The sequence below is a fragment of the Oryctolagus cuniculus genome, chromosome 21 (assembly GCF_964237555.1).
Source record: "Oryctolagus cuniculus chromosome 21, mOryCun1.1, whole genome shotgun sequence".
Classification (NCBI taxonomy): domain Eukaryota; kingdom Metazoa; phylum Chordata; class Mammalia; order Lagomorpha; family Leporidae; genus Oryctolagus; species Oryctolagus cuniculus.
In genome coordinates, this window is record NC_091452.1 from 22811230 (window position 1) to 22839090 (window position 27861).

The following is a 27861-nucleotide window of genomic DNA, read 5'->3' on the forward strand; positions in this document are numbered from 1 at the left end:
AAGTGGAGCAGCTGGGATTCAAACCAGTGCCCATATGGGATGCCAGCGCCACAGGTGGCAGCCATATCCACTGCACCACAACACTGGCCCCTCACACACACACACACACACACACACACACACACACACACATATATAGACAGGCAGAGTGGACAGTGAGAGAGAGAGAGACAGAGAGAAAGGTCTTCCTTTGCCGTTGGTTCACCCTCCAATGGCCGCCACGGCTGGCGCGCTGCGGCCGGCGCACCGCGCTGATCCGAAGGCAGGAGCCAGGGGCTTCTCCTGGTCTCCCATGGGGTGCAGGGCCCAAGCACTTGGGCCATCCTCCACTGCCTTCCCGGGCCACAGCAGAGAGCTGGCCTGGAAGAGGGGCAACCGGGAAAGAATCCGGCACCCCGACCGGGACTAGAACCCGGTGCCGCTAGGTGGAGCCGCGGCGCCGACCCCTCACATATATTTTTTATTTTTTAAAAGATTTATTTATTTATTTATTTAAAAGTCAGAGTTACACAGAGAGAGGAGAGACAGAGAGAGAGAGAGAGACAGAGAGAGGTCTTCCATCTGATGGTTCACTCCCCAATTGGCCGCAACGGCCAGAGCTGGGCCGATCCGAAGCCAGGAGCCAGGAGTTTCTTCCGGGACTCCCACATGGGTGCAGGGCCCAAGCACTAGGGCCATCTTCCATTGCTTTCCCAGGCCACAGCAGAGCTGGATCAGAAGTGGAGCTGGCCGGTGCTGCGCCTCACTAGGCTAATCCTCCACCTAGTGGCGCTGGCACACCAGGTTCTAGTCCCTGTCGGGGCACCAGATTCTGTCCCGGTTGCCCCTCTTCCAGGCCAGCTCTGCTGTGGCCTGGGAGTGCAGTGGAGGATGGCCCAAGTGCTTGGGCCCTGCACCCCATGGGAGACCAGGAGAAGCCCCTGGCTCCTGCCTTCGGATTAGTGCGGTGCGCTGGTTGCAGCGTGCCAGCCGCGGCGGCCATTGGAGGGTGAATCAACGGCAAAGGAAGACCTTTCTCTCTGTCTCTCTCACTGTTCACTCTGCCTGTCAAAAAAAAAAAAAAAAAGTGGAGTGGCTGGGTCTCGAACTGGCACCTATATGGGATGCCAGAGCTTCAAGCCAGGGCATTAACCCGCTGAGCCACAGCGCTGTCCCCTTACATAAATTTTTTAAGAAGAAAGAAATGCAGAGTGGGAAATATCATTATGCTCTTTTAAAAAATATTTATTTATTTATCTATTTATTTGAAAGGCAAAGTTACAGAGAGGCAGAGAGAGAGAGAGGTCTTCCATCCACTGGTTCACTCTCCAGATGGCCGCAATGGTCGGAGCTGCGCTGATCGGAACCAGGAGCCAGGAGCTTCTTCCAGGTCTCCCACATGGGTGCAGGGGCCCAAGGACTTGGGCCATCTTCCACTGCTTTCCCAGGCCATAGCAGAGAGCTGGATCAGAAGCGGAGCAGCCAGGACTCGAACCGGCACCCATATGGGAAGCCAGCACTACATGCAGCTTTACCTGCTGTGGCCGGCGCTTCACACTGATCCGATGGCAGGAGCCAGGTGCTTATCCTGGTCTCCCATGGGGTGAAGGGCCCAAGCACTTGGGCCATCCTCCACTGCACTCCCAGGCCATAGCAGAGAGCTGGCCTGGAAGAGGGGCAACCGGGACTGAATCTGGCGCCCTGACCGGGACTAGAACCCGGGGTGCCGGCGCCGCAGGCGGAGGATTAGCCTAGTGAGCCGTGGCGCCGGCCTCATTATGCTCTTAAAACTGTATATACGAAGTGCATGAAATTTGTTCCCTTTATATACATTTTTGAAAAGTTAAGAAAGAAATGCAATTAAAATAAGACTAAGATTTTTTTTAACGCAGTTTCATTGGTGACGTAACATGGAAAGAGAATTCTCCAACAAAGTAAACCCGTCAATCTGCAGATGCTAAACTGGAGAGTGATGGGAAGGTGGCAGGCTGGTAGGAGCGGTCAGAGCTTTCTGGTTTCCAAGGAGACAGAGGTCCGCGCTTGCACAGAAAGGGCTTCCTGGGAAAGCGGCATTCCCGCTAGGTCCTGCCCAACCAGAACAGAGTTGCTTGGGCTGGGCTGGCAGGATGGACCCCAGGGAGAGGCGGGAGGGCCTTCAACAAGGGAGCTCCCCGCGAGGCAGCCAGGCCCCTGACCCCTTCCCAACGCGTTGGCCAGCCCCTGCTGTGTGGCCGGGTGGCTTAGGCAAACAGTCCAGGGAGGGTTCTAGAGCAGCAGGCACAAGATCCCCCGGTGCTCGGGTAGAGGAGGTAGTGGGGGCTCTGGGAGTCCAGAGTGAGAACTGAAGCGCCCCGGGGGAGACGCAGCCCACGAGGGCCCTGGGCGAGCGGGCAGTATTTCATCTGGAAGTGCAGAACCCCCAGGAATGCTTGTGGAGCACCTGGGGTGTGCAGGAGTCACAGGGCACCTGACACCAGCCCTGCGAGGGAGGGGCTTTGGGCTCCTTGTTACTGAGTGCACCAGGGGGTCTGCTGCTCCCTGCCCTCACTACTCCCATTCAATCACCTGGAGCATGTTCGTCACCCCTACCTGAGCCAGCCGTCCCGGGGCTACAGCAGTGAAGCTGAGGCACAGCCCCTCCTTGGGGTTCACGGTTGAGTGCTGGAGAAAGTCACAGAAAGGCCAGTTGGAACTCTGGGTGACTGGCGGGAGCAGGGATACACAGGAGACTCACTTCCCAAAGGGCTCAAGCCAGGAACCAGGAACTGCCTCTGGGTCTCCCGCATGAGTGGCAGGAACCTAAGAGCCTGGCCCATCTTCCGCTGCTTTCTCAAATGCCTGAGCAGGGAGCCGGGTCGGAGATGGAGCAGCAGGGACTTGAACCATTGCTTGGATATGGGAGGCCTGAGGTGGCTTAACCCGCTGCGCCGTTCTGTTGGGCTCATGAGGGTTTTTAAAACTTTCTCCAACGTTGCTGGTTTCCTGCCCTGGCCTGTTGCCCTGGCTGATGCCGTGCACCTTCTCTGGGCCTCGGTTTCTCCTCCCTGAGAACTGGGTCCCCACCACAGGCTGAGCACCAACGTACGCCCTTGACATCCACTGCTTCCCCAACCCTCACAGTTCTCAGGAGGTGGTGCCATGGGGAATCCCACTTTACACACATGCCCATTGAGGTTCTGAGAAGCTGAGGGAATTACCCACCTTGCCCACCTCCACATGGCTCCAGTGGATGGAGCTGGGAGTCGTGGCCAAGGCCGACGTGGTGGGGCCCGTGCTCCCCCCTCTCCTGCTTTGTGGGGGTTATCTGATCAGAGGAAGGTTGGGGGTACCTGTGGTGTCCTGGAATGGCCCAGGACCTGGTGCTGGTTCCAATTCTGTGGATCAAAAATGTTAGAAAAATAATACTATCTGTATGGACCATGTATAGACTTTTTTCTTATTATTCCCAAACAATACAATAATTATTTATGTAGCATGTACCCCATACTATGTATTAGTCTATAGATGCCTTAAAGTGCATGGGAGGATGTGTATGGATAATGTGCAAATACTATGTCACATTATAAAGGAACTTGAATATCTGCAGATTGGGGTGCCTTACCAGGCCCCCAATACCAAGGCACAACTGTGCAGATGTGGGACAAATTAAAGCCTTTCCTTCTGTGGACACTAGAGGGCACTCAAGTGCCATTAAATACCACCGTCCCTTTGCATGTAACCAGAGCACAGGCCTGTAGGGTGCCGTTCTGCCCCCCAACATTTCTAGATGCTTCTTCCTTTGTAATTACCCTTCCCCTACTCAGGGTTCTATTTGCTTGCTGTATTTTTTAAATATTTATTTATTTGAAAAGTAGGTGACACAGAGAGAGAGAGGGCTCTTCCACCCACTGGTTCACTCCCAAATGCTACTGTTGCTTTTTAATCCGGCCAGTCTCTAAACACTGCCACGGATCCTTTCTGTAGATCTGGCCAACCTGACCCAGCAGCCTCCCGCCTGTTGTGAGCAGGGAGCCCCATATCCTCCGCACCCAGGCCGGGCCAGGGTCGTGGGGACTGGAGGGTGCTGGGGACCCCTTCCCGTGCCCTCAGCCCTCGCTGCCACACAGGTTCCCAGGCAGCGTCCCTGGTCTTCCCAGGGGCAGAATTCCGCCCCGGGCTCGACTACCAAAGTCTGCTTCTGGAATGACTGCTTTCTCAAGTGCTACTTGGCTGGAGCAACTGTGAGGCCTCAGCTTCCAATCTGGAAAATGGGCTGATTATGCCACCTCGCAAAGTTATTAACAGAGGTTAAGGTAGAAAAGCCATTGCACCCCCACACCCTCCTTAAAAGGGAGCTACCGCCTGCATTAATGTCAGCTCAGCAAGCACATCACTCAGCCTCTTTGAGCCTCAGTTTCCCCATCTGGAAAATGGGATTCATACCCTACTTTACATGGCTGTCAAAGGAGGCTGGATGTTTTCTGGGTAAGTAATGTTCTTAGAGCGACACCCAGCAAGCCCTAACTACGCGGGAGTGATTGTGACATCCCAGGCCATAAACCAGGGCACAAAGGAAACCTCAATTGGCTCCAATACGCGAGGAGTCACTCACACAGCCTTCTTTGATTATAATCTCGAAACCTAGAAATCAATGCTAAAACTTAGTGGACACAAGGGGCTCAGGGTAATAAGCCAAAATAATAAGCCCAAGCTGGCCGGCGCCGCGGCTCACTAGGCTAATCCTCTGCCTTGCGGCGCCGGCACACCAGGTTCTAGCCCTGGTCGGGGCGCCGGATTCTGCCCTGGTTGCCCCTCTTCCAGGCCAGCTCTCTGCTGTGGCCCAGGAGTGCAGTGGAGGATGGCCCAAGTACTTGGGCCCTGCACACCATGGGAGACCAGGAGAAGCACCTGGCTCCTGCCATCGGATCAGCACGGTGCGCCGGCCGCAGCTCGCCGGCCGCAGCGGCCATTGGAGGGTGAACCAACGGCAAAGGAAGACCTTTCTCTCTGTCTCTCTCTCTCACTGTCCACTCTGCCTGTCAAAAAAAAAAAAAAAAAAAAAGCTGGAGCTGCCCAGGGGAGAGCTTTATTTACCTGTGACAAGTAATTCTTTACTTGTCAATGGCAATTAGAAGCCAATGGCAAAACTGAGTTCCCTACAGATAGTGCCTCCTTGATACACAGTTCTCCAGCACTTTTATCCATGCATCTGTTTAAAAAAAAAAGTCTTTATTTTCACTTTGTTTGGACAGCAGAAAGAGAGACACACACAGAGACAGAGAGAGATCATCCATTCACCAGTTCACTCCCTAGTTGCCCACAACAGCCAGGGCTGGGCCAGGGTGAAGCCAGGAGCCTGGAACTCCATCCAGGTCTCCCACGTGGGTGGCAGGGACCCAGGTATTTGAGTTATTGGCGGCAGCCTGCTGTGGTGCCTTTTAGCAGGAAGCTGGCTGGGAAGCCGGGGAGCCAGGGAGTGGAATCAGAAATCCCAACGTGCGATGCAGGTGTCCCACGCGGTGTCTTGACCACTGCATCAAATGCCCACTTCACCAGGGCTTTGTAGCAGGGGTCGGGAGCTCCCGCGACACAGAGAAGGGGGCGGGCGCTCCCCACTGAGCCACACTCACCTTCACTCCGCTCTGACCCAGGCTGCTCTCCTGCAGCTCTCCTTGCTGGTGCCACAGCTGTCGCCAGTGCCGTGCTAGGGGACATGGTGGGGACCCCTGTGAGGACAGCGTTGCAAAGCAAGCCTGGCTGGAACATCTCCGAAAAGCCAGCTCCATGGGTAGACTGCGTCAGATTCCCTGCCCCCGCCCCTGTGCCCTCTCTCGCCCCTTTCTCGGTTACGTGATCAAAGACCGCCCCTGGCCGGCGCCGCGGCTCACTAGGCTAATCCTCCGCCTAGCGGCGCCGGCACACCAGGTTCTAGTCCCGGTCGGGGCGCCAGATTCTGTCCCGGTTGCCCCTCTTCCAGGCCAGCTCTCTGCTGTGGCCCGGGAGTGCAGTGGAGGATGGCCCAGGTGCTTGGGCCCTGCACCCCATGGGAGACCAGGAGAAGCACCTGGCTCCTGGCTCCTGCCATCGGATCAGCGCGGTGCGCTGGCCACAGCGCGCCGGCTCCGGCTGCGGCGGCCATTGGAGGGTGAACCAACGGCAAAGGAAGACTTTTCTCTCTGTCTCTCTATCTCACTGTCCACTCTGCCTGTCAAAAAAATAAATAAATAAATAAAAAATAAAATAAAACAAAGACCACCCCTAACCTTGGCGAGTAAAAGGTTCTCCTTTAAACAGCTTCTGAGACTTCTGGGCAAGTGGTGAATGCAACGAAGGCCTGTACTTCCTCTTCCTTCTGAAATTCTACTAACAGAACAGGAGAGGGATTTTTTTACGGTAAAATACGCATAAAACAAAATTCAAAATTTTAACCACCTTTAAGCACAGTTCAGTTGCATTAAATAAATTCCCTTTATGTGTTGTGCAATCATCACCACTACCCATCACCAGAACTTCTTTGCTTTTTTTTTTTTTTTTAAGATTTATTTATTTGAAAGTCAGAGTTACAGAGAAAGAGAAAGAGAGAGAGGTCTTTCATCTGATGGTTCACTCCCCAAATGGCCCAAATGGCCTGAGCTGCACCCATCCAAAGCCAGGAGCCAAGAGCTTCCTCCTGGTCTTCCCACATAGTGCAGGGGCCCAAAGACTTGGGCCATCGTCTACTGCTTTCCCAGGCCACAGCAGAGAGCTGGATCAGAACTGGGGCAGCCAGGACTTGAACTGGCAACCATATGGGATGCTGGCACTGCAAGTGGTGGCTTTACCCGCCACATCACAGTGTTGGCCCAACTTCTTTGCCTTTTTTTTTTTTTAAGATGTATTCATTTGTTTGAAAGGCAGAATTACAGAGAAGAAAGAGAGAGAGACAGAGACAGAAAGACAGATATCTTCTATCCGCTGGTTCACTCCCCATATGGCCCTAACAGCCATCCTGGGCCTGTCCAAAGCCAGGAGTTCCATCTGGGACTCCCACACGGGTGACAGGGGCCGAAGCACTTGGGCCATCTGCTGCCTTCCCAGGTGCATTAGCAGGGAGCTGGAGCAGAAACGCAGCAGCCAGGACTCCCAGTGTTCATACAGGATGCCAGTGTCGTGGGTGGTGGCTTAACCTGCTGTGCCATAACACAGGTCATCTTCCCAGCCTGAAACCCTAGGCCCGTGGGACACCGACTCTGCACTGCTCCTCCCTTCAGTCCGTTACCTTTCGTCCTGCAGATTTCTCTTCTAGGTGCCGCAGATGCACGGAATCCTAGAATATCTGTTCTTTTCCATCTGGCTTATTCCACTTCTCATAAATAACACCTTCAGAATTGGAATAGCTGGCCGGCGCTGCAGCTCACTAGGCTAATCCTCCGCCTTGCAGCGCCGGCACACCAGGTTCTAGTCCCGGTCAGGGTGCCGGATTCAGTCCCGGTTGCCCCTTTTCCAGGCCAGCTCTCTGCTGTGGCCAGGGAGTGCAGTGGAGGATGGCCCAAGTGCTTGGGCCCTGCACCCCATGGGAGACCAGGAGGAAGCACCTGGCTCCTGGCTTTGGATCAGCACAGTGCACCGTCCGCAGCGGCCATTGGAGGGTGAACCAACGGCAAAAGGAAGACCTTTCTCTCTCTCTCTCTCTCTCTCTCACTGTCCACTCTGCCTGTCAAAAAAAAAAAAAAAAAAAAAGAAAGAAAGAAAGAAAGAAAGAAATCCTGTCATTTGCAACAAAATGGATGAAACCGGCCAACACCATACTTAGTGAAATAAGCCAGTCCCCAAGGGACAAATACCATGTGTTCTCCCTGATCCGTGCTAACTAAGAGAGCACCTAAAAATAATCTACAGAACTGAAATTAACGCTTCGAGACGCAATGACTTTGAACAGCCCTTGTCTCGACTGCTCGACTGTTGAGGAACAATTATTTTTCATACAATTTGTGGAACTCTTTACTTAATATAGAGTTATTTGTATGTGTATAAAGTTAACTGAAAATAGATCTTAGTAAAAAATAAGAATGGAAATAGGAGAGGGAGGAGGAAGAAGGGTGGGAGTGTGGGTACGGTGGGAAGAATCACTATATTCCTAAAATTGTATTTATGAAAAATAAAAATAAATAGTTATACATTTTTTCAAAAGATTGATTTATTTACTCGAGAGGTGGAATTACAGATACTGAGAAGGAGAGACAGAGAGGGAGGTCTTTGATCCTCTGGTTCACTCCCTAAATGGCTGCAATTCTTCCAGGTCTCCCACGTGGGTGCAGGGGCCCGAGCACGTGGGCCATCTTCCATTGCTTTCCCAGGCTGGATCAGAAGGGGAGCAGCCAGGACACGAACCAGTGCCCAAGTGGGATGCCGGTGTCACACGCAGATGCTGAACCTACTATGCCACAGCGCTGGCCCTGAGGAAGGCAGCCCTTAACCACTGAACCAAATGCCTGTAACCATTTTCTTTTATCTCCTTACTTCCTGGTACTTCAACGTATATTCAACACATATTTTCTCTGCCCCAGCACTGGAATCAACAGGTTTTCCAAATAGCCCTTGTATTAATCGCCGCTATAACTAAAATACTCGAGAGAAACGACTTATGGAGGTAGGAGGTAGGTTTCAGCTCACTCTTCCCCGCTCACAATGCATGACTGGCTCCCGCGCTGGTGTGGTGTCCAGTGGGCATGGCAGGTGGCGGGACACGTGCAGAGGAAGGGTCCTGTGGCGAGCCGGGCAGCGTGGAAGTCTATGTGGGTCACACAACTGGGTCACAGGCTCCCTCCAGCCACCTGATCCTCTTCAGTCACTTCCCAAATGCCTCACCTTCAGGCGTCCTCATTGGATTAAGTTTCCGCCCTCTCAGCACCATTCACACAAGACTTTGTGCTTGGAACACCTGCATGAGTCGGGAAGCCAAATCACGGTCCACGTACGGCTGCCCTGCTCCGTCTCACTGGAGAATGGTATTTGGAAACCATAATCTGAGTGCTGGGGGTGCTCAGGCGTGCGGGGTTTCATTGTCCGGGCCTTCTCAGTGGACAGAAGTGAGTCTGTAAAGCGTTTAACCAGCTGACCTCATTATCTAAGAAAACGAAACGAAACAAAACAAAATAAAACAAAAAAAGCACTTAACACATCAAGCTGTCCATTTCCATTTAGAGCATCTCCCTGGTGTGTCCCCGGGCCACCCTGGGACTGCCCCTGACACCTTCCATGCCCGGATGATGAGAACAGGGGGCTGGCTGGGCCATGCCCTCCCGGGAGTCACAGAGGAAGGGGCAAGCCCCATCCCAGTCGCTTTGTGGAACAGGTACCCCGGCTATTTCTCAACTCTTAGGAAAATCCCAGTGGGGGCAGCGAGGGGCCCTACCTGGGCATCCTCACACCTGCCTTTGGGGCTGTCCTGTACTTCAGTGGCTCTCTGATCTCGAGAAGGGGGTGGTCCCTCTCTGAGCCACTGCACCCAGAAAGCCAGACTGTACCACTAAAACAGTCAACACATCGCAACCTCCTGGCAAATCTCTGTTTGATTTCTCTTTCCGTAGAGACGATCACCACACACTTAGTGGCTTCAGACCACGTCCATCAGTGCCTTCACGGTTCTGTGGGCCACAAGTTCCATGTGCTCTCCCGAGCCTCAGTTTCCCTCTTCTGCAAACCAGGGAGAGTAACAGAACCTACTTCCTGGAGCCAGTGTGGAGACACCGGAGACAGAATCAGGCACAGCTTGGTACAGCTATGTTACCCATCGCCAGTCAACCCCACCTTCCTGGGCCAGCTGGGCATCGCCACCTGGGTGCCAGAGGTGGTGGCGGTGAGAAGGTTGCAGGTGCAGGTGTAGTCCTGAGCTGCACTTGAGTCTGCCGGTGTGAAGCCTGGGGACGAGGCACCTCTTGGCCCAGCTGGTTCAGGCCCTGGGTCAAGGAGCCGGAGGTGCAGCGCCCCTCCTGGTCAGTTCGGGATTTGGCTCTGTGTGCACCGCACCTGCCATGGGGCACAGCCACCAGCAGCTGCCTCTTCACCACCCTCCCGCCCCCTGCTTCCCACTCTGACCCACCTAACGGCCAGAGGGAGCCTTCAAATCCATCAGAACACAGTTGGCCCCTGCCCGACCCTCCTAGGAACCATGACCCATATGATCTCCCACCTGGCACCATGCCCCTGCTGCCGTCTGCCGCCTCTGCCTGGTGCCCCGACACCAACACGCCCTTCCCACCCTCTGGCTCTGAGTCACAGCCACCGTTTCCCAAGGCTTTGTGTGTGCCACGCCCCGGGCTGTGCTCTCTACAGGGATTTCCTCCAGGGGCAGGTATTGTGGCACCGTGGGAGAGACCACTTTTTGGGACGCCCCCATCTCCTGCTGGGAGCTGGTTTGAATCCCAGCTGCTCTGCTTCTGATTCAACTTCCTGCAGCTGTGCACCCTGGGAGGCAGCAGGTGAGGGCTCAAGTGCTTGGGTCCTGGTTCTTGGCTTTGGCCTGGCCCAGCCTCGGTTGTTGTGGGCATTTGGAGAATGAACCAGTGGGTGGAGGATCTCTGTCACTCTGCCTTTCAAAGAAATAAAATACAATAAAACTTAAAAAAGATTCTCCTTTAATACTGCTATTTTCCCATATTATAAAGGGAAATTGAGGCTCAGAGAGGGAAAGAGACCCACCCCCACCCCCGGTCACACAGCTGGCAGAGGCAGAACCGGGCTGCCCTTCTCTAAAGCTGCCGTTCAGTACAGCCCAGCCTGCTCTGGGCCCCTCAGAGGGCACAGATGACAGCATTCCTGGCTGGGGTGCCACTGCCGCCGTGCGGAAGGGATGCCCTGAGCAGCCAGACTGTGCTGCTCTGTTCCTGGGGCTGCCAGCGTCCAGCCAGGGCCAGCCATCGGCCCCGGGCAGAGTCCGCCAGCCGTCTGCAGCCCCACGATCTGTGTTGCTTCTGCAGAATCGTTCTGCCTCACTTACCATGTTTCTCCTTTTAATTTCTAGCTCATCTTCTGCAGACTCGGCTTGCTGGTGCTGCTCTTACCCTGGAAATAAATGGCTACCACTCAGCAAGCGAGGCAGACAGGATGGAGGTAGGAACACAGCTCTGGTCTCGGATTCCTGTTTGGATCCACAGCTGACCCACTGTGTGTGTGTGTGGCCTTGGAGGAGCTGCTTCTCTCTGTGTTCCCATCATCATTTGGAAAATGAGAACAATACAAGGGCCCACCTGACAAGGGAGGTTGGAAGGCTTAAATGACGGATCTCAGTGCTTAGAACAGTGCCCAATATGAGGTGAGGTTTTTTTTTTTTTTTTTAAAGATTTATTTTATTTATTTGACAGACAGAGTCACAGAAAGAGGTAGAGACAGAGAGAGAGAGGGAGTGAGGTCTTCCATCCGCTGGTTCACTCCCCAAATGGCTGCAACGGCCGGAGCTGAGCTGATCCGAAGCCAGGAGCCGGGGTGCAGGGGCCCAAGCACTTGGGCCATCTTGAGCTGCTTCCCCAGGCACATCAGCAGGGAGCTGGATTGGAAGTGGAGCAGCTGAGACTCAAATCAGCGCCCATATGGAAGCCGACACCACAGGCCAGGGCTTTAACCGGCTGCGCCACTGTGCGAACCCCACAAGGTGAATTTAACAAATGCTCTCCATTGGGGTCACCATGTCATGCTCATTATTCACATAGACCAGGCCAGATGCCTCTGGGATTTATTTGAAAGACAGAGTGGCAGAGAGAGAGAGACAGACAGAGAGAGAGAGAGGAGAGAGAGGAGAGAGGGAGAGCTTCCATCTGCTGGGACACTCACCAAATAACGCAACAGCCACGGCTGGGCCAGGCTGAAGCCAGCAGCCAGGAACTCCATCCGGGTCTCCCACATGGATGCCAGGGACCCAAAAACTTGGGCCATGCTCTGCTGCCTTCCCAGGCACATTAGCAAGAAGCTAGATCAGAAGTTGAGGGCCGGTGCCGCGGCTCACTAGGCTAATCCTCCGCCTTGCGGCGCCGGCACACCAGGTTCTAGTCCCAGTCGGGGCGCCGGATTCTGTCCCAGTTGCCCCTCTTCCAGGCCAGCTCTCTGCTGTGGCCAGGGAGTGCAGTGGAGGATGGCCCAGGTGCTTGGGCCCTGCACCCCATGGGAGACCAGGAGAAGCACCTGGCTCCTGCCATCGGATCAGTGCGGTGCGCCGGCCGTAGCGTGCTGGCCGCGGCGGCCATTGGAGGGTGAACCAACGGCAAAGGAAGACCTTTCTCTCTGTCTCTCTCTCTCACTGTCCACTCTGCCTGTCAAAAGAAAAAGAAGAAGTTGAGCAACCAGGACTTGAGTGCCACTCCAGTATGGGATACCAGCGTTGCAAGCGGTGGGTTAACCCACTGTGCTACAACACTGGCCCAGAAATCTTTACTCTGTTTGACCTGACCTCAGCCCTCCGGCGCCCACATCTTGGCTGCCCGCTGCTCACTCCCCTCCAACAACAGGGGCCTTGCTCCTTCCACACGCCAGGCTCGTTCTGGCAGCAGGTGCACTTCCTGCCAGGTGCACTTGCCTGACGGGCCTTCTCCCAGGACCTTTGCAGGGCTGGCTCCTGACGTCAGTACACAACAGCTTCCTTATCTGCAGAAGGAGCTGCTTTGTGGAGGATTCCCCTGGCCGCTCTCTAGAGCAGCCCCTGCCCCATACTCTACAGCCACACGCTATCTGCTTTCGCCGTCTCCCTAGCACTTAGGAAATTGTCTCAAGCACTTGTTCCTTTTCTGTCTCTGTCGCCCCATCCAAATTGGCCTGGGTCTGTTCAGCTCACCACGGTATCCCCGGCTCCTAGCAAAGGCCCTGCCTCACAGGGGTACTCAATAAGCGTGCATTGAACGAATGCATAAACCCCCATGCCAGGGGCCGGCGCTGTGGCATACTAGGTTAAGTCTCCACCTGCGGTGCCAGCACAGGTGGGCACCGGTTCATGTCCTGGTGACCCCCGTTCTGATCCAGCTCTCTGCTCGTGGCCCGGGAAAGCAGTGGAAGGTGGTGCTTGGAGCCCTGCACCTGCATGGGAGACCCAGAAGAAGCTCCTGGCTCCTACTAGCTTCAGATGGTCCCAGCTCTGGCCATTGCAGCCATTTGGGGAGTGAATCAGCAGATGGAAGACTTTCTCTCTCTCTCTCTCTCTCTCTCTCTCTCTCTCTCCATTTCTCTGTCTATAACTCTACCTCTCAAATGAATCAATAAAATCTTTAAGAAAAAAAAAAACACACCATGCTAAAGACCAGGAGACCGAGTCACAGAGAGGCGAAGCAGCTTCCCAGGACACACAGCAGAGACACGGCCCAGGTTTGACTGGCTCCTGGAGGCAGAGGGTCCGGGAAGGGGTGAGACCACCCGCCTCTGCCCCCCAAGCCCCAGCAGGGGCCCAGAGGTGAGGGGAGCTGCAGGTGTTCTCCTGGAATAATGTACACCTTTCAGATGCGCCCTCCCCCGCCACGCCTGCTAAGCACACAGTGAGTATTTGCCCGGTACCTGCTTGTGCTGGGCTGCTCTTCCTGACCGCTTGCCACTATGTGCCAGGCTCTGTCTGATGCATTTCAACCCCAAAGGGCTGTACTGAGGCACACGGGGCTGCCCAGGGCTGCCCCTTCAAAAGCTGTCTTTGGGGCAGGCACTTAGCCTGGTGGTTAAGACGCCTGTGTCTCACGTCAGAACGTCTGGGGTCCACTCCCAGCTCCAGCTCCCAACTGCAGCTGCTTGCTGACATAGACTCTGGGAGGCAGCAGTGCTGGCTCTAGTAATTGGGTCCCTGCCACTTCCTGCAGGAGACCTGGGTTGACTTTGGGCTCCTGGCTTCGAGCTGGCGCAGTATCAGCTGTCTGCACACACGCAGGGCGTGAAGAGGCTGGGCTCAAGCAGGGAGGTAGCACGGGCTGGCCTCAGGGCACAGGCAGACGGGGTGGGGTGGGGGGCTCCTACCTGAATCCAGCTTCTTGTGCACATGTTTGATGGGTGTCTGGCTAGAGGAGGGGATCCAGGTGGAAATGCCTGCAGCGTGGGCAGTGGGGCGCCGCCTTTGAGACTGGCCGCGCAGCCACCCCTCAGGCAGACAGCGGGAAGCTGTGCATCATGGCTTGGAGGGGAATGATCCGTGGGTCTGCAGGTGGAGGAGCAGGTGCAGGGCCACAAAGGCTAGCTGGGCCCACAGAGGTCCTCCAAGGAGGTATGACCTGCTGGGCCTGGGATGGGACACCCACCTCAGCTCACACAGGCCCCCTGGAGAGTTTATCCACGTGGCCCAGCCCCACAGCAGACTGGTCCATGTCTGATAGGTGAGAACGTAATCAGGATTTACTGCCATGGAGAGAGGCTTGTCCCATGTTGTTGAATTGGAAAATGAAAAACATCAAGCTACACGGGCCAGCCTGCGATGCCGGCATCCCATATCAGAGTGCTGGTTCAAGTCCTGACTGCTCCGCTTCTGATCCCTGCAAATGTGCCTGGGAAAGTAGCAGATGACCCAAGTGCTTAGGCCCCTGCCATCCATATGGGACACCCGGATGGAGTTCCTGGCTTCAGACTGGCCCAGCCCCAGCCATCGTGGTCATTTAGGGTGTGAACCAGTGGATGGAAGACCTCTGTATTTCTGTGACTCTACCTTTCAGAAAAACTAAATAAATCTTCCAAAAAAGAAAAAAAATGCATATCATGAAAATTATGCATGGCTATCGAAAATTTTTGCACTAAAATAAGCTTATCTTTTCACTCCATTTTCCGTGCACTTTTAGAATTCCTCTTGTACACAGAGAAAGTATCCAGACGTTAGCAGAACGAGCTCACGGGAGAGGGCATTTGGGGCAGTGGTTAAGCTGCAACTTGGGACTCCAATTTGGGGGTGCCTGGGTTCGAGTCCTAGCTCCACTCTGGATTCCAGCTTCCTGTTAACATGCACCCTGAGAGAAGCAGGTGATGGCTCACACACTTGGTTCACTGGCACCCACTTGGGAGCCCCTGATGGAATTCCAGCCTCCTGGCTTTGGTCTGGCCCCATCATGGCTGTTGTAGGCATTTGTGGAGTGAAGCAACAGATGTAAAGCCTCTATCTCTTTCTCTCCACCTTTCAAGTAAATAAAAAGAAATAAAACATTATTATTTGCTTTTTAAAGATTTATTTATTTGAAAGGCAGAGTTACACAAAGAGAAGAAGAGAGAGGGAGAGATCTTCCATCCATTGATTCACTCTCCAAGTGGCCAAAATGGCCGGAGCTGGGCCAGCCCAAACCCAGAAGCCAGGAGCTTCTTCCAGGTCTCCCACGTTGGAGGAAGGGCCCAAGCACTTGGGCCATCTTCTGCTGTTTTTCCAGGCGCATTAGCAGGGGGCTGGATCAGAAGTGGAGCAGCTGGGGCTCAAATCGGCACCCATATGGATGCCGGCGTCACGGGCGGCAGCTTTACCTGCTACGCCACAATGCTGGCCGCAAACATTTTTTAAAGAAAGGCTGAACTGTGCAGGTACAGTGCTCAGCACAGTGCACACGCAGGGGCCTTGCTCCATGGATAGTGGCTGTCACCATTGGTGACATGAGACCCTCCCACTGCAGCTGGGAAGGTCCTGGGCAGTCTGAGCTCCATAAAGCCTGCACGACTGCATTGACTGACAGCACTCAGCCTCAGCAGCAAGAGCTGAGCCAGGCCCTGTGCTCAGTGCTGCTCCGAGCTCCAGGTGTGCAGGCATCCGGGTCCCCGAGTGCCCTCTGTGCCCTGCCTCTCACCCACCCTCACGTTCTAAGCCCGCTCCTGGGAGGGCTTCCTTGAGCCTGGAGGAGCCAGGCCCCCAGCAGGCGCTGCAGGCTCCCCTCGGCTGCACCAGCTTTTTCTCTGTAACCTTCGCGAGCTCCGGGAGGCTGTAAATCTCTCCTGGCAGGGACTGCAGAGGCTCAGCCCGGGAGCCGGGCAGGCTGCCTTCCTTGTCCTCCTTTGGCTCTGCAGGCTGCAGCTCCTCTCAGAAGCCAGGGCAGCACGCCCAGGGCCAGGCGACTGCAGCAGTCTTGTCCTCATCCTTCAAGGCCATTGCCAAGGGATGGGCTCCCCATCGCCACGCCCGAGTCCCTTCTCCACTCGGCCTGATTCCCCAACTGAAAAACAAGGGGGCTGTCTGAACTACCACTGAAAAAGGCTCTCTCTCTCTCTCTCTCTCTCTCTCTCTCTCTCTCTCCCACACACACACACACACACACACACACACACAATTTTGCACACAAGCCTCACCAGCTGCTTCTGCCACCAGACCCATCATGAACCTGCCGGGCTAATAATTGTTGCATTTCAAGCTACTGTTATTTGCAAAAAGCAAGTTGCAAATCAGGATGGATAGCAGGATTTAAAAACAAAAATGTGAACATATACTCGTGAGTGGCTAGTAAAATCTGGCGGGATCTATGCAGCATCGGATGGGAGGGCCCTCTGGCTGAGACGTCTCTCGCACCATCCATCTCCAGGGTTGCGTCTGTATAATAAACGGTTCCTGGGCTTTCCTGCGGGACACGGAGGTCTCAGGAACAAGCACTGCCTACCCCAGACACTGTTGTCACTCAGTGTTGTTTTTTTTTAACATGTGTGTGGTATTTTTAGGGATTTTTTTCCCCCATTTCTGATATGACCCTATAGTAGTATCACCAACAATCTCAAATTCCAGGCCATTGATCCTTCTGTTCAGCAAACTGGGTCGACCAGAGACCCAGAATAGCAAAGTGGATGCAGGCTTCTGACCCACAGTCGATCTATAGGATGAGGGCTATGACTCAACACTTAGTGCTGGGGTCTTACACACCAGGTAATCAGCTTATCTGGTCCGGCCTCCGTTTACCCTCCAAAATAGGCTTATGGTAGTTCCCACACCTCCAGGGCTTCTTACTTTGGTAAGAAGAAAACCACAGTAAGTTCTGTTTTGTTTCTAAGGAAAAGACGACAGTGGGGCAGGCTCTCAAGGCCCTGTCCGGGTGCCCAGGGGAGGTGGTGGGTCTTAGAAATGCACTCGTGTGTCTTGACCAACTCCTTCGCTGCTGGTGGGTCTCGAGGTGAACCCCAGAAGGTCCCCCACGGGGCCAGGAGCCCAGAGGACAACCGTGGCTCATGGGAGCCAGCCTGGACGCTGGCGTCTGGCATTAGTTCAGCAATGGGGATATAAAAAACCCAGACATCACCTCATCGCTGTCTCATCAAAAAAGGAGACTTTCTGCCTGCACACCCCTGCAGAGGACAAATTCCTGCCACTGTGTCACCTGGGAGGGGTCAGGGAGAGCCGAGTAGGGAATCTACGGGGTTCTCCCCCTCCTGGGGGTCAGGGGGCAGCCCCAGTCATCACAGCCGTCCTGGGACTGGCCTCTTGGTAACCATGGCAACCCTAGCTCCTGGGCACTATGTGGGCACCCTCCACTCCTTCCCACAACCCTGCAAGAGAGGTACTGCCCCCCCCCGCCCCCGCTTACCTGCTCCTGGAGGTGAGAGGCTTGGCTGGGGGTCCCTGAGCCACAGTCAGGATCTGCCCCAGTCTGACTCACTCCAGATGCAGTGGTTCAGCTTCCTGGGGGTGAAGCCCCGGATGTGACCATGGGCAGGCCCGCTGAGTGCCCCGCTGACGGCTTCAGCATCCATGCCAGGGGTGTTCACAGGAAAACTCCAGGCTGCCACCCCACTTCCTCTGGAGTTCAGACGCAGGCCTTTCTGGACGATTTGGTCTGAACACAGGGCCTGTCAGCTGCAGAGAGAAAACTGACACAAAGGAACACAACCCCACGAGGCCGGGCAGTCTCCCCAGGATACAGTGGGAAGATCCCCACAGCCCTAGGTACCCAGTGTGTCTTCTCGGGGCCAGTTCTGCCCCCCTGGCTCCTCTGGCCATGCCGGCTTGGCCTACTGAGCTCAGGGTCCCCACGGCTTCTCCTTGTCCGACTCCTGCCCTGGAGGGCATGGGGGCTCTGCGGGCAGAGTGCTGTTCAGGACACTGGGACCCTGCTGGCCCCCAGGACCAACATCCACAGCACAAGGCAGAAAGGGGCCTTGTAAACACCCCTGCCTTTTCTGCTTTCCTTGCCTAGTCTTTGCAATTGAGTGCCAAGATGGCGCACCAGGAGAGCCAGAACCCTTAGCATTCAGGTCTGGCTTTGAACCCAGACTTTTATGCTAAGTTGACAGTCATTTACCATTGATCACTATACAGGTCCTTTGCGGTGTGATCTCAGACACAGTTACCAACCTTTCTGTGCTCTGCGCAGCACCCCAGGAGCGGGCCCCTGTGAACTACATTTCCCAAGCTTCTTTGCCAACTGGCTCTGGTCCAGCACATGGGAGGCAGGGAAGGGAAACTGGAGGGTGGGACAAGTCTGGGTATTCCCCTGCCCAGAGCAGCCCAGGGCTCTGTGGTTCCAGGCCGCAGGTATAGGTACCCATGCCCTCCTGCCTCCTATTTGGCTTTCAACTACCTCAAATCTTTTTTCACTGCACACTTTAAAAAATTGTGTAAAATTTATTGAACATGAAATCTGCCATTAAAAACGATTTACTTATGTATTCATAAGGCAGAGTAACAGGGAGGGGGGAGAGTCAAAAAGATAGATCTTCCATCTGCTGGTTCACTCCCCAAATGGCCACAACAGCCAGGGCTGAGTCAGATGGAAGTCAGGGGCCCAGAACTCCATCTGGATCTCCCACATGGGTGGCAGGGCCCCAAGCACTTGGGCCATCATCTGCTGCCTTCCCAGGTGCATTAGCAGGGAGCTGGATCAGAACCCAGGACTCGAATATGGCATTCTGATACAGGATGTCAGCGTTGCAAGTGGTGGTTTAACCCACTGAGCTACAGTGCTGGCTCCATTTTTACTGTTCAGTGTACAGTTCAGTGGTATTCATTACTAACGTTGTGGCTAACGTGTGGCGCAGCGTGTTAAGCCACAGCCTGCAATGCCAGCATCCCATATGGGTATCCTTTCAAATCCCAGCTGCTGATCAAACTTCTGATCTAACTCCCTGCTAACGTGCTTGGGAAGGCAGCAGAGGATGGCCAAGTGCTTGGGCCCTGCACACACGTGGGAGACCTGGCTCCAGGTTCCCCATTGCAGCCTGGCCCCGCCCTGGCTCTGTGGCCATTTGGAGAGTGAACCGACACATAGAAGATTCTCTCTCTCTCCCCCTCTCCCTCTCTCTTTCTGCCTTTGCCTCTCTGTAACTCTGGCTTTTGAATAATAAATAAATAAATCTTTTTAAAAAAAATGTTGTGCTACTATCTCTAATATCTATTTCCAAATGAAATCCTTACAACACCCTTTTGGGGGCTGAACCAAACTGGGCTGCTTTGCAGGCGGTAAACACCCTCTCAGGCAGTTCCTTCCCCACATATCTCAAATCCCACGAGGCTGCATGGAGTGGGAGAGAGAAGACAGCCCCATTTCCCAGAGGGAGAAACTGAGGCGCAGGAAGACCCAGAGCTCCTGAGTAAGAGGGGCTCCCAGGCTCGGGATTCCCACCCCTGCGCTCCGTCTGTACCCCCAGGCTCCCCCGCCCAGCCTGGGTGCCTGTCCTGCTGCCCTGCCCCCTGCCAAGGGCAAATCCTGTCAATGGGCTCCTCTGGACCAGAGGACCGCCCTGGGGAGCAGCAGGGAGGCAGGGGTCCTGGGTCTCTGCAAGCCCAAGAACCAAACAGTCCATCCCCTCTGCAGGTGGGAAGCGAAGTGAGAGCTCCCAGGGGCTTGCGAGCTGCCCCTTCCAACGGAAGCCTGCAGGGCTGGGACAGTCCAGGTCGTGTGTCAGCTTCCAAGGCAATTTGGGGTACTCTCTTAATCCTCAGAGACAATAGGGAGTCCTCGGGGAGGCACACCCACTGGGTTCCCATCAGCAAGCAGTGGAGCCGGGAATCAGAGGCCTGCCTAGTGCCCCACAGGGGTACGCCCCCCTACTCCCCACCTGCCATCACCCCCGCCCTGCAGCCCCCTGCCCTTGCACAGGTTGTTTCCCCACGCTGAGCTGCCTCTGCGAGGGATAAGAAAACAGGGATCGCACTGGGCCGAAGGGAGACCCCACAGCCTGACGCAGCCCTTTACTATGGCAGTGGCGGGCGAGACCGTGGCCCAGCGCCCAGCCTCTGCGGCAGCCTCCAGAGCAGAGCCGGGCAGGCAGCTGGCCCAGCTGCGAGGCAGGCACAAGGGCAGCGGGGATGGGAACCCAGGACAAGGAGGGGGCCTCAGGGCAAGGGCGTGGAGGTCTCTGGTGGCCGCACACCCCGGCCAGGCCCTGGTGGGCACTCTGTCCCGAGTCCCGAGCAGCTCTGGTGGCCGGGGCGTCTCACAGGCCTGCGTTTGAAGTTGGCTCTAAAAATGCACACCCGGCACTTCTCTGGGAAAACATCAACCTGCTGGGATGATCTCCAGACTGCCTCTTGGGGAGGACCTGGGTAGAGGGGGGCTGACGAGGAGCAGGGAGACTTCCCTGTCTGCTTTTTGGGACTTTGGCCTTTTGTGCCATGAATAAATACTTTTTTTTTTTTTTTTTTGACAGGCAGAGTGGACAGTGAGAGAGAGAGAGACAGAGAGAAAGGTCTTCCTTTGCTGTTGGTTCACCCTCCAATGGCCGCCGCGGCTGATGCACCGCGCTGATCCGATGGCAGGAGCCAGGTGCTTCTCCTGGTCTCCCATGGGGTGCAGGGCCCAAGCACTTGGGCCATCCTCCACTGCACTCCCTGGCCACAGCAGAGAGCTGGCCTGGAAGAGGGGCAACCAGGACAGAATCCGGTGCCCCGACCGGGACTAGAACCCGGTGTGCCGGCGCCGCAAGGCGGAGGATTAGCCTAGTGAGCTGCGGCGCCGACCCATGAATAAATACTTTTTAAAAATTAAAGCCTGGATGGGGCCGGTGCTGTGGTGCAGTGGGTTAATGCCCTGGCCTGAAGCGCCAGCATCCCATTTGGGTGCTGGTTTGAGACCCGGCTGCTCCACTTCTGATCCAGCTCTCTGCTATGGCCTGGGAAAGCAGTAGGAGATGGCCCAAGTGCTTGGGCCCCTGCACCCACATGGGAGACCCGGAGGAGGCTCCTGGCTCCGGGCTTCGGATCGGCGCAGCTCCAGCTGTTGCGGCCAACTGGGGAGTGACCCATCAGATGGAAGACCTCTCTCTCTCTCTGCCTCTCCTCTCTCTGTGTAACTCTGACTTTCAAATAATAAATAAATCTTTTTTAAAAAAATTAAAGCCTGTTTTGGGAATTCATTGCTATGTGACGTTGAGCAAGGCATGTAACCTCTCTGAGCCTCTGTCTTCACAGCTGTTGAACAGGGTCAATTATAGCCCTTACTACTTCATAGCAGAAGGGTGAGGCACAAATGAAACCTGAGAGTGAAGAGTGTAGCATGCTGGCAGTCACGCACTAATACAAGGGGAAGTTGAAACCGAAGTTTTGATGCAAAAAATTTTTCAATCCATGCATTTTTAAAAAGATTTTATTTGTTTATTTGAAAGAGAGAGAGAGAGAGAGAGAGAGAGAGAGGTCTCCCATCCTCTGGTTCACTCCACAAATGGCTGCAATGGCCGGAGCTGGGCCAATCTGAAGCCAGGAGCCAGGAGCTTCTTCCGGATCTCCCACATGACTGCAGGGGTCCAAGGACTTGGGCCACCTTCCGCTGCTTTCCCAGGTGCATTAGCAAGGAGATAGATCGGAAGTGCAACAGTTGGACTTGACCCAGCGCCCCTATGGGATGCTGGCGCTGCAGGCTGAGGCTTTAACCCACTGCGCCACAGTGCCCGCTCCTCAAGTAGAACAATTAATAAAAAGGAACTCTGTTCCAGGGCCAGACGTATAAAGGCAGGAAAGGAGAAGACGGTGACCAAATACCTGCTGAGACGGGGACAAGTGGGCAACAGGCCACCGTGTTCTGGACAGTCCCATGCCCTCCTCGTAGACGACCAGCACTGAGGCCCGCTTTGCCCCCTCCTCCTTCCTGCTCACCACTGGGCTGGGACCACCTCGAGGCATAGTGACGCTTGCCACCCCAACCCCTACACTGGCCCCCAAACTCCTACCCTCAGCCCATCCCCCATCTTTCCTCTGTCTGTGACGGGGGCCCAGGCAGACCCTGGGAACCAGAGAAGAGGCTACTGGGCTGGGCCTTGACGGGGAAGGAGACCCGTATCTACTGTCACCTGCTGGGGCCGTGTCCAGCGCGAGGGTCTGCCTCCAGTGACCCGGGTCTGAGCCGTTCTCTCCCCATTTTATGGATGAGAAGACTGAGGCTCCGGGAGGTGAGGAGAGAGTCCTGCCCACGAAACGGGCTCCACGAGCCACGCCTGGCTGCCCAGCTATTCATGGCAGTGCTGGGCTGGAACTCCATCCTCTCGCTCAGTGCACTGCCTGCCCTGAGGTCCCAGGTGCCTGGACGGTGGGGTGGGGCTTCCAGGCTGCAGCCCGAGACAATCTGTCTGCAAACAGGGATCCGGGGAAGAATGGGCCTGCTGGACGGAGCCCAGGGGAGCCATAAATCAGGCTCTGCGGCTGCTGGGCTGCGGCTTGGGAGCAGGGACTGGTGCCTAGCGGGGGAAGCAGACCCCCAGCCTCTTCCCGCGAGGCCACGGGATGCTGCAGAGGCTGCGGTGGTCCTGGCTGGGTCCCCAGCCCCGCCGCAGCTCTGCAGAGGAGTTGCTGAGTCGGGCTCGGCCGGCTGCCGCCGCCGCAGTGAGAGCAAAAGGCCCAGACAGGCCCGCTGGGGGTGGCCTGGCGCCCTCACGCTGCCGATGAGGGGGAAGAGGCTGCGGCAGGGGGGAGCCTGCGGTCCCTTCCTGCTCAGGCCTGCAGCCCCGGGGCCTCCTGCCTGTCCCGAGGAGCCAAGAGTCTCTGAGTCAGAGGCGGGGGCTGGGAGAGGCACCCCGGCCCTGCCTTGGGGGAGCTGATAGACTGATCCAGGAGGGGACGGGGAGTCTGGGCTCTGACCTCATTCACTGTGGGACAGGGGGCTGAGGAGACTCGTGGAACTGACACTATGGAGAACACTGGTCTGGATGGACGAAGTGCACACGCCCTGCAAGCCCCCCTGGACCTCGGCACAGCCCTGTGAGGGAGGCGCCGTGTACGCCCCATCTTACAGACGAGGTAACGGACGAGCCCAGGACGACGACAGGTCGGGCTGCACAGCTGGAAGGGGCGGGGGCCTCCCTCCCAGCACCTGGGGGACCTGGTTGCGCCCCTTCTCCTGGACTCTGGGTTCCCGGCGGGCGGGAGCACTCTCCGCTGTGATCCCTGGGTGCCTGCCACACTGCGCCTTGAACGCAATCAGCACTCAGTACCAGTGAGTCGATGTGTGGAGTCAGCCTGGTCTGGGGACAGAGGGGACACCACAGCTGCCCCCGACTCTTCACCCCCAGGCTCATATCTGTATCTGGCTAAGCCTATGGTCTCTTCTGAGCTTCACAGTGTCCCAAGAGGTGGCCAAGGCCCAGAAAATCACTCCCATTTCTCAGATGAGAAAACTGAGGTTCAGGAAGGTTCTGTGCCTCGCTTGGGGTCCTCAGCCAGGCCGGGGCAGCCGGGTGCCTTCCTCTCCTTGAGCAGCTGGTCAGCCCTCTCTGATGACAGGCATGGCTGGCTGCTAGGGATAAGCAACGTCAGTAACACAAGGGGACTTGTGGAATTAAAGGTAAGTTTATTTTGGTCCAAAAAAATGGAAATCCACGCATATGTCAAGTTGACTAATTTATTGACTAATTTATTTGAAAGGCAGAGTTACAGAGAGACAGAGAGATTGGCCACCGTTGGTTCACTCCTCAAGTGGCTGGGGCTAGGCCAGGCTGAAGCAAGGAGCCTAGAACTCCAGCCTAGTCTCCCACGTGGGTGGCAGGTCCCCAAGCACTTGGGCCATTACCTGCTGCTTTCCCAGGCGCATTAGCAGGGAGCTGGATGGGAAGTGGAGCAGCCGGATCTTGACCTGGCCCTCATATGGGCGTGGCAGGTGGCAGCTTAACCTGCAGTACCACAACACCAGCCCCAGGGTCTTTTAAAAGTTCATTGTGCTGTGGCATAGCAGATAAAGCCACCTTCTGCAGTGCCGGCATCCTACAGGGCACTGGTTCGAGTTCCAGCTGCTCTACTTCCAATCCAGCTCTCTGCTATGGCCTGGGAAAGCAGTAAAAGACGGCCCAAGCACTTGGGCCCCTGCACCAGCCTGGGAGACTCAGAAGAAGCTCCAGGCTCCTGGATTCGGATCAGCTCAGCTCCAGCTGTTGCAGTCATTTGGGGAGTGAACCATCGGATGGAAGACCTCCCTCTCTCTCTCTCTCTCTCTCTCTCTCTCTCTCTGCTTTTGCCTCTCTATGACTCTGGCTTTCAAATAAATAAATCTTAAAAAAAAAAAAAAGGACAATTTGTATCATGAAAAAACTACGCATAAATTTCAAAAGAATTTTGTTCCAAAATAAACTGATTTTCAAATTCTAATTTTCCATGAACTTTAAAAAAATTATTTATTTAAGAGGCAGACAGAGAGAGGGAGTGAGCAAGCTCCCACTGGCTACAGCAGAGAACTCAATTCAGGGCTCCCCTCTGGATAGCAGGAACCCACATACTTGGGCCATCAGGTGTCTCCCAGAGGAGGCATCAGCAGGCTGCGGGAGTCAGGCACGCAGCCGGGTGTTGAATCCAAGTTTTCCAACGTGGTCTCTGGCGTCTTAACCGCTAGGCCAGCTGCTCACCCTCCACAAACACCTTGACGCCCCCTTGTCGCTAACACCTGACGTACCCAGCACGTAGCACCTTAATGATTCTCCCAGAAATATTATGGTAACAGCTTTGTTGAGATAATGCACACACCAAACAATTCAGCCAATTACCTGTATACAAATCCGTGGTTGTGAGTATGTTGGCAGGTACACAACCATCACTACGATCAACTCTGGAACATTCTCATCACCCCAAAAAGGAACAAACTCTTTCGCTGTCATCTTCCAGTCCCCTCACCTCCTGCCCCCGGCTCTGGGCATCCACGACTCCATTTTCTGACACTAGAGAGATCTGGCGGACCTGGGTACCTCACAGAAGTTTAGGCAAATCACCTCCAACAATCTGTTGAATAAGGCGTTGATTCCCGCTCCCATTCCCAGAGGGGCGAAATGAGGCTTGGACAGGTGACATCCAGGGCTCTCAATGAAGCAATGATGGGAGAGACTGAAAGCCAGGCCTGCCTGCCCCAGGGGCCTGGCAGTGAGGCCCACAGCAAAGGGCACAGCTCTCCCTCACCCTGCTCTTCCCTGGCTCCTATCTGAGCCCACTTCCTTCATCACGCCCAGAGGTTCTAGCAGGACAACCCCAGGCCCAAAAAGCCCACCGCATTCTCTCGGGACCCCTGTTCTCAATCTACGCCACCTCCTTTGGGAAGCTCTCCTGGACTGACCACTCTCTTGACACGCCCACTGCCCATAACTGCGTTTGTCCACAGAGCATCAGGCAGCCTGGCTCCCTCTGTGGGTGGGTAGGAAACTAAGGCCCCAGGGAGTCTGGGGTCACTCAGTAAGGCCAGGCTGAGTGGAGACTGGTGCCAGATGCCCATCTCCCACGCCGGTGCTCTTCCAACAGGGGCCTGTCTGGCTCCAAGAAGGAGCACTGGGCTGCGAATCTCAATGCCTGGGTCAGCCCCTCCCTGGGCCAAGCTGAAAGGGGCCCTCATCACTTCCACCTTCACTCTATGCTGAGAAGTAGGGGGACCCAGGCCCATGGGAAAGGGGGAAACTGAGGCTTGGTGAGGCTGCCGGGACTCACCTGCCAACTTCCAACTCGCTCCCAGCCCATCGGAGTCAGGAGCCTGGCCTGAAGCTCGTGTGGCCCTGACACGGCCCCTCTATCAGCTCATAGGGAACGGGTCCCGTATTTTTTGGTCTTGTTTGTGGCTGTACTCCCAGGGCAGGGCCGGGCCTGAAAGAGGCTGCAGGGAAAAGAGGGGGAAAAATGGGGTCTGGGGGTTGGGGGGGCAGTTCTTCAGACTCCTAAATCCAGAACTCTTTGGCATTTCAGGGTCTTGCGCCTCTTGCAAATCGCCTGCGCCGTTTTGGGGGCTCTGGGCCCCCCCGGGAGTCGCATGTCTGTGCCGCAGACTGAGACCGCTGTACCATGTCACTGGTGCCCTGGGGACACAGTGAGGCGAAAGTACTGCGTACAGCCTGAAGCCCAGCACGCACACCAATGATCTCATTCTCAAGCCACAAGGGCCCGCCAGCTGCAGTCCTGACCCCACTCGCCCGGCCGCTGCCTCTCCCAGGAAGGTGCTGGAACCCCCGTTTGTGCCACCGGATGCCCAGCAGCCAGTGCCGGCAGCCTCGGGGATGGGGGCTGCCCAGGCCCCTCCTCCAGATTCTCTCCTGACTCCGCAGGCCCCTGCTTCTCCTCCCTCCCCCGCCCCAATGCCAGCTTGTTCCCAGGGAGCAGAGGGCGGGCACGGTCCAAACTGCAGAGTCCCCCCCAGGGCCTAGAACAGGGCTGTAGGCATCATTCATAACACTAGTGTTTAACGAGGTAGAAAACCCTCCTTTCCAGGCCCGTTAGGGGTCGGGTTTTGGTAAATGCTTTCTCAGCTAGGAAGCCTTGGGGGCTCTGAGCATCAGGAGGGGGCACCCTCCCCACCCCCACTCCACCCCACCCCTTCCTGCCGACTGCTGCGGGTGGCTGCCGCCTCTCCCGTGTGGTGCCAGGGATGTTGTGAGTAGGGCGGCAGATCTGCACTCATCAGGAATCCTCCCAGGAAGCACAGTTCGCGGATCCTGGCGTCACAGCTCCATCTGCAGCCATGCAATATTCGAGCCAGAAGGCACCGTGGCCGTGGGTATCATCAAGTCTCTCAATCTCACTAACTGGGGAAACTGAGTCCGGCCAAGTCTCAGATAGTGAGAAGCTAACGTGGTCTTCAAACTGTGGTGCCCAGATGCGAAGGTCAGCTCAGGAAACCGGCCCCCGGGGCCCTCGGGGCCCAGCCTCTCCTCGGGGGCTCCCGGGTTGACGCATGGCTCGTCCCGAGGCACAAGAGGTGAGCTCCCTGCGCCTGACTGGTGGGACAGAAAACCACACCACCTTCCAGAATAAGTGATGCATTCCAGTACCCCGCACTTAGTAGGTGCGCAACTCACGGGATGCTTCGGGCACACTGTGAGGCCTTGTCATTCTCCTCGGACGCTGCCTTCCAGGTCAGACAGTCCGGTGTGGAGAGGAAGCCTGGGGTCACTGTCTCAGCCCCCCGTTGGCAGGGTGGCTCGGACAGGCTACTGAGCCGCGACCCTGGGCCTCAGACGGGACAGGGCCAACCCAGTCCCCCAAACCGGCTGTGGTGCGGCTGGAATAACGCCTGCGGCGGCTTCCCGCAAAGCCAGGTACACGGGCGCTGCCGTCCACTTCCATTGGCCACACCGCCTGTCAGTCACCGCCTCAGCGTGCCGGACACCGGTCCTCCTCCTCCTCCCAGGGCTCTGCAGTCTCCCGCGCTAAGGCCGCCAGCGAAGGCGCTCCCAGGGCGTCAGCACTAGCTCGCCCGTCCCGGCTCTAACGGCAGGCGTAGTAATGTCCTGGAAGGGCCCCCATTTTACAGGTGCACAAACTGGCGTCTGCCGAGGAGGACGACGCTGGTCACCCGACACATCAGTTCAGGACACTGACCCAAGGCCGGAAGCACCGAGGTCTTGCTTAGGGAACGGCCCAGCGCCCAGCCACGCCCCCACTACGCCAGCCGGCCACGCCCCGTACGGCAGCCGGTCACGCCCCCAACAGGCCCCGCCCTTCCACCGCACGCCCCCGCGCCTCCGGAGTGTCGCCGCCGCCGTCCGGGGTCCCTCACGACGCAGGGGCCCACGGTCGTCAAGGCCCGGGGCGCAGTTTCCGGGGTGCCAGGGCCTCCCCTGACTAGACACCCCGGC

At 56.0% G+C, this 27861-nt stretch overlaps 1 long non-coding RNA gene across 1 annotated transcript; it reads right to left on the minus strand.

The window, feature by feature from the left end:
• Positions 1-8116: 8116 nt before the first annotated feature.
• On the minus strand, positions 8117-27734 carry LOC127484700 (uncharacterized). The gene is made up of 2 exons (XR_011385140.1): positions 17427-27734; positions 8117-16073 (listed from the first exon to the last, which is right to left on the minus strand). It is a non-coding gene; the product is annotated as an uncharacterized lncRNA (long non-coding RNA).
• Between the last annotated feature and the right edge of the window lie 127 nt (positions 27735-27861).